Genomic DNA, 6,000 nt, shown 5'->3' on the forward strand with positions numbered 1-6,000 from the left:
GACCTGTAGATGTTTACCTGAAAACTCCCAGAGAATCATGCCCCCCTTAGTTTTACTTCCTGCCTTTCTCTCTCTTACTGTCATAGCTGATGTTTGGGACACTGGGACAAGTGCCACGACACATCTCCATAGAAGATTCATTTCCTGAAGTGGACCTTCACCATCTCTAGACCTCACATCCATGGCAGTCCTCACACTCCTGTTCCTTAGGCCTTCAGAGAGGCTTTGCCTGTAATGCTCCCAGGGCTCTGAGCTTTGCCCCTCACAGGGGCAGAGGCCTCTGTAGGCAGGAAAATGGGTTTATCAGTCTTTTGTCTGTCAGTTACTTAAAACAGTCCTAGCAGTCAGCAACCTCAGACAGGTTTACTGAGCTTCCAATGGAACCTATTCCTTCAGGATTCAATGGAGGCAACACACAGGGCTGGTTCTGTTGACTGCCCCCACCTCCTCTGCCCACCCAGTGAAAACCAGCTTGTGAGTCATGAAGGCATCCTGGTCTCCAGTGGCATTTCTGGTTCCACACACCAGTTGTTATGAAGGACTGCTTCCCAAGGAGGCATTTCCTTTGCTGCTGACAGGCAGGAACTCCGTTATGTCTCATGCTCAGGCTGCTGTTGCCTTAGAGACCAGAACAAACTGAAGAAGAATCTGCACTTCCCAGGGTTTCCTACAGAACTGATTGATGTTTATCTTTCACCACTAAGAAGTCCTCAGGTTGTAGCCACTGGAGATCACTACAAGGGCAGACAGCCAGTGCCAGGGTGAGCCTCCATGGTGCAGGAACTGCAGGGGTGATGCTGCAGTGCTGCTTGGGAAGCCACACAGGGAGCAGGACACCAGGGTTCAGCTGCTCCATGGGCCTGCCTGTCCTCCCAGGTGACATGTAGGACATGTAAGACACCAGCTCCCCCTGCTTTGCTAATTTGGGGTACTTCCCAGAAGCCTGAAGTCAAACTACTTGTTATTCACTGGGCCAAGTCTTGCCAAAATTTAATGTGCCATGTTTAGGAATCCCAGTATGAAATGTTCCTAAAACATCAAAGAAACAGTGAATTTTCTATTTTAATATATCTGATTCAGCAAACACCTGGGAGCCAAGTGTCTACCTCAAAGCACACTGCACGTGGTGTTTCTGTCTGAAAAGCACATGTATCTCCCCTGCCTGTCCACAGGAGATTACAGGGAAGGAAGTTCCCAAGGCTTTTAGCCCAGTCAGCAGGGGCAAGCCCTACCTTATTAATGCAGCTATGACACTGCAAATCTGTGCATCTCAGCCCCTGGTGCACTGGCTTGTGCTCTCCCTGGCAGGTTTGTATACAAAATGTGTATTTTTAAAGTACATTCACAAGCGTTAACCTGAAGCAGAATTTTTCTTGCCTGTCAGTGAAGTACATCTGGAAATGATCAATCTCTCTTTCCACCTTGCCCAAATGTCTTCAGGGAGAAATTAATCTTTTAAGACATCTATATTAAAATGAAAAAAATGCATTTGTAAGCTTGCAAAATTCAGTGAAGTTTTTCTGAGAAGAAAGCATAGAAAGGTAAAGGAATCCATTCTTTCTAGGAGTAAAAAAGCACAAATCCCTTTCCTTACTCTGCTGCAAGGTGGACAACAAGGCATCAGCCCCATCAAGAAACAGAGGCTCACTGCTATTGTCCCAGCACTGTAAATTCACATGTGCAATTAGCTCATTGACTGCAGAATTTCCATTGCCTGTGGTGGGATTAATACATAGCTGAATTGCATCCACATGTGTAGATTCTTGCAGGAATGAATGCAGCACCTCTAAGAAAAACGTTACCATTCAGTGAACCCACAAGCAATGATCAGTGCTGCAATTTACTCTCCTCCACCCCCTTTGTAATATAAGAACCAGTGAATCAATTGCTATGAAAGAGACAAGCTAAGGTGAGGAAAGAGCTGACTTTAGAGGGCGGCATTGGCGTGCTACCAAGAGCAGAAGCATTGAAGAGAGCTGTTTTCCCAGCAGGGTGTACTCTGGGGGCAGAGGCGTGTGCTGGAGGGGCTGGGTGCTGAGCGAGCGGGGCCCTCGCACGGGCAGGGTGTGCCTGCCCAGGTATTTCGCTTTGGAGCAGGAGCAGCTTTTGAAGTGACTCTCCCTATCAGCCTGGCAGACTCCACTTCGGTTTCCAGAGTGCACCAGCTGGATTCCTTTCAGATGAAACTCCCATCAGAGGATGCACTCTAGGAGGGCACGGAATGCACTTGGATGGCTGCTGGGTGTTGCTCCTGTGGGAGCAAAGCTGAGCAAGCCCCCAGCACGGACGAGGTCACGTTACAGACACTCCCCTGTTGTGCTGAGCGACTTACTAAGGGAAATAGTGCCCCAGATTAAAGAGCATCCTTTAGATATCAGAAATAGAACCAGTCACAGAGCTTCCCCAAACCCTATAGCACTAACCAGGAGAGTCAGTAAACCTTATTCTTATAAAACAGAAGAGCTACTAATTTAGCAAACAAAAGCTGTAAGCAATATAATTGAAAAAACAAACAAATGTTCAAGGTGGAACTGATCACCTGAAATGGATTACTTCTCAAGTGCCAGGGGAGCAAATTTCCCAGCTGCTAGTATTTCTGGTTCTTAATGCTCAAGTGTGTATGCACAATCTGGGATATAAACACAGTTCTGATAGAAAATCTGCAAGAGTTTCATGGGAATTAGTGCTGTTATTAAATGTGATAGTTTTTCAGGTTAACTTCAGCAGAATGCTATTAAAATCTAAGGGATTTTTGCAGCATGAGAAGGAAAAGAAAAAATCAGGGTCTACAATATATTCCCAATATAAACCAGCTGATTAATCTAAGCCCCTTCACATTATTGATTGAGCTCAGAATTTCAGAGCAGTCCATGCAAACAGCTGCATCACCCCCAGCATTACTGCCCTACTGCAGCCAAAGCAGCCATCAGGTGAAGTTTCCTACCATATGGCATATCCAGCCCTGGAAGCATTTGCCCTATAAGCAAATCACATCAGGTATTTTCAGTGAACAAGACCATTATCTTTCAGCTCCATATGTTGTGAAAAACTAAATTGGGTCCTGTAATTAAAACCCCAAACACATATAGTGGGTTTATTCCATCTCTAGAATCCCCACTGCTTCTCTCAAGTATAATGGTATTTTCATTTATTTTGAATAAGCTTGAGAAGAAAAAGTTGGTTTTAAAGGCAAATTTAACTTCTGAGTGAACTGCAGAGCCTTAGTGTTAAATGCTGTCCAGAGATACCCCAGTACAGCAGCAACACAATCCTCAGCAAAAATCTGTTCCAAGGAAACTTGGAGTTGCTAGAGAGAGTTCAACTGCATGTTTTTGCTGGTTTCTACTGATTCACTAAAGCAGCAAGCTGCCAGCACAGGCAGAAGGGCTGCTGGGGCCCTTCTGAGCAGTCACTGTCACTGCATCACTGCCTCCCCTTCCAGCACTGCTTCAAAGCCAGGAGGTCTGACAGGAATGGAGTGGGCCTGGCTGGCCTGGGGCAGCCCAGGGGCTGGGTCACCTTGGGAAGGCACATTCCAGCCTTATTTTTGTAACCTACCATGAAAGGAGGTTAGAAGTCCATGCTATTATAAGAAAAATGCAATTTTTCAAAGCCAATTCTTTCTCACTTTCTTATTTTACAGAAAGAAGAGTTTTTCTTGAGTAAATTTAAACCAACGATACCTTTTTAAAGCACAAGATCAAAAACCCCTTTTTAGGCTTTCCTCTTCTAAGTTAGACACTTTGAAACTCCGTAGTTTGTCTGAAATAGACACTTAGCATGACATTTAACCATTCATTATTTTCATATTGATTTTCACTGCTTGGTTGAGACAAACACATCTGACTAAAATTGTGTGCCAAATAACTTTTTTCATCATGATCTATCAATATAAAAATTTTTTTTTTAAGAGCAAAGATTATGGTAATCTCCCCACACAGCCTTCAAAAATCATGTGAAATTTACAGTGCAAAAGCTGCTTAAAATGCCTTTGTCTAGGGCAAGATATCAAGAAAGTAAACAAAGTAGGTGTGTACTGTTTTAAGAGACACTTAAGCAAGCATTAGAAAGAAAATTGAAGGGAATTGGGTTCTGTGGAGTGGAGCTGAGCTGCAGATGATTCAACAGGCTCCGTGCCAGCAGTAACAAAAGCGCTCTCTGCTGGAGCAGCACAGCTGGAAAACCTGCTAACAGCCTTTACAGAGACACTTTAAAAAGAATAGGTTTTCAAGGGGGAAGCAGTTTTTCATTGCTATTGCCAAAGAGCATGGTGACACAGCTGCCAGAGATACAGGTTCTTTACAAGGACCCAAGAGCCGTGCAGAAATGTTCCTGGGAGAACAAGCCACTAATGTAAGCAAACCTTAGATCTTGTACAAACCCCACTATCCCTAACTATTATGTTTTGAACTAGTCCTTGCCATTACCAACCTTGTAATTGCATTAAATAATGCAACTCTGAATCATTTCAGACAATGTATAAGCTCTTAGTCTCACAGAATACAATTTTATCAATCCTAAGGAAGGGATTACCACAGAAAGTGATACATTTCTAGATCAGAAGCCTAACAGAGAAACTTTCTTGTGTGTGTAAAAAAACCCATTCTTTAGGTCTTCATTAAGTAGTAGTGATCCTTTCTGCAACAGAAGTGAAATTAGTCTCTCACATTACCTGGCCTGGTTCCTCAGAACATCCCTCACCAGTGTCAGAGAAGCTATTTGTTAAACAAAACTGGACCATGTTCTGTTTCCAACAGAAAGACTCCCCAGGCACTTTTGCTGTGGCTGGCAAGGTTGTTTGTTTGGTGGTTTGGTTTGAGGAGAGTGTGTTAATCCTCCCCTGAGAAGTGCTGTGGTTTAGGTTTAAGTCCCCATTACAATTTCCTGGGGTTATCCTGTATTAATCCTGTATTTGTTTATGTATCAGTACATCTGCAGCAAGAAACACGGGGTGGGAGAAGTTATGGGAAGGGATGGAAAATCAGGGTTTGCTCCTTAGAAGTTGACTTTGTTAGAAGACAAGAAAATACAGAGTTCTTGTGCTGCTGCTCACAGCTACAGCAAAGCAAATACATCTTTGTCTTCTGAAGCTACCAAGACTACAGCATTCTAAAGATGAAGACCACTTCATCTCCTAAATGAAGAGCCCTGATAAAATTATTTGATAAGGACTAAAAATGCTTATCTCCATTCATTGAATTCATTGCATTCTTACATCAATTGAGCTCCACAGGCACAGGCTTCCCTGAAAATTCCTGCTTTTTTCAGAAGTGCCCTGAAGAAAACAGTTCAAAGGACCCAGCAGCACAAACTCATTCCAATCTCTGCTGTGATTCTGCCTTCCAGCCCCAAACAATCTTTGCACATTTCTAACAGTGACAGAAAATTCTGTGGACTCCTCTGGAGATGATGTTCCTTTGGTCTGATACTCTCAGCATAAAGAACTTCAAGAAAACTGGATACTACATATATCATATGGTCTGAAAACAAAAGGAGCAATTGGCAGGATAACTTCCTGAGCTGCCCTGTGGAATAGCAAAAAATAAATGGACAAAAGCCTCCTTGGTCACAGCAGTCATGGGAATGCATCCTATCTCCAGAGCTGGTGACATTAACCTTCAGCTGTAACACTCTTCAAGGAGCACTGCACAAGCAAACACAACTACTGTAAAACCCAAAAATGCAGCTGGAGTACTTTGAGAAACTCTACAGAGAGCTGGCACTCCACAAGCTTTGCCATGACAGTATCCCTCACCCTGCAGCTTGCTAGGACAGTGGCTGGTGTCTGGGTTTGCAATAGGAAAGGTGGAGCCCTCAGCTGTGTCAAATATCACAATTTGGCCCCACAGCCTGTGAAAGTGGCAAGGAGCAGTTGCAGTCTGCAGGTAGACAAGGATCCAGAGAAAGCATTATCACACTGCCAAGGCTAGAATTGCATAACTCGTAACTTCTTAACAACTTCATATATTCACTGAAAATGAATACACCACAATTTCTATA

This window comes from Zonotrichia albicollis, chromosome 8 (genome assembly GCF_047830755.1).
Source record: "Zonotrichia albicollis isolate bZonAlb1 chromosome 8, bZonAlb1.hap1, whole genome shotgun sequence".
Classification (NCBI taxonomy): Eukaryota; Metazoa; Chordata; class Aves; order Passeriformes; family Passerellidae; genus Zonotrichia; species Zonotrichia albicollis.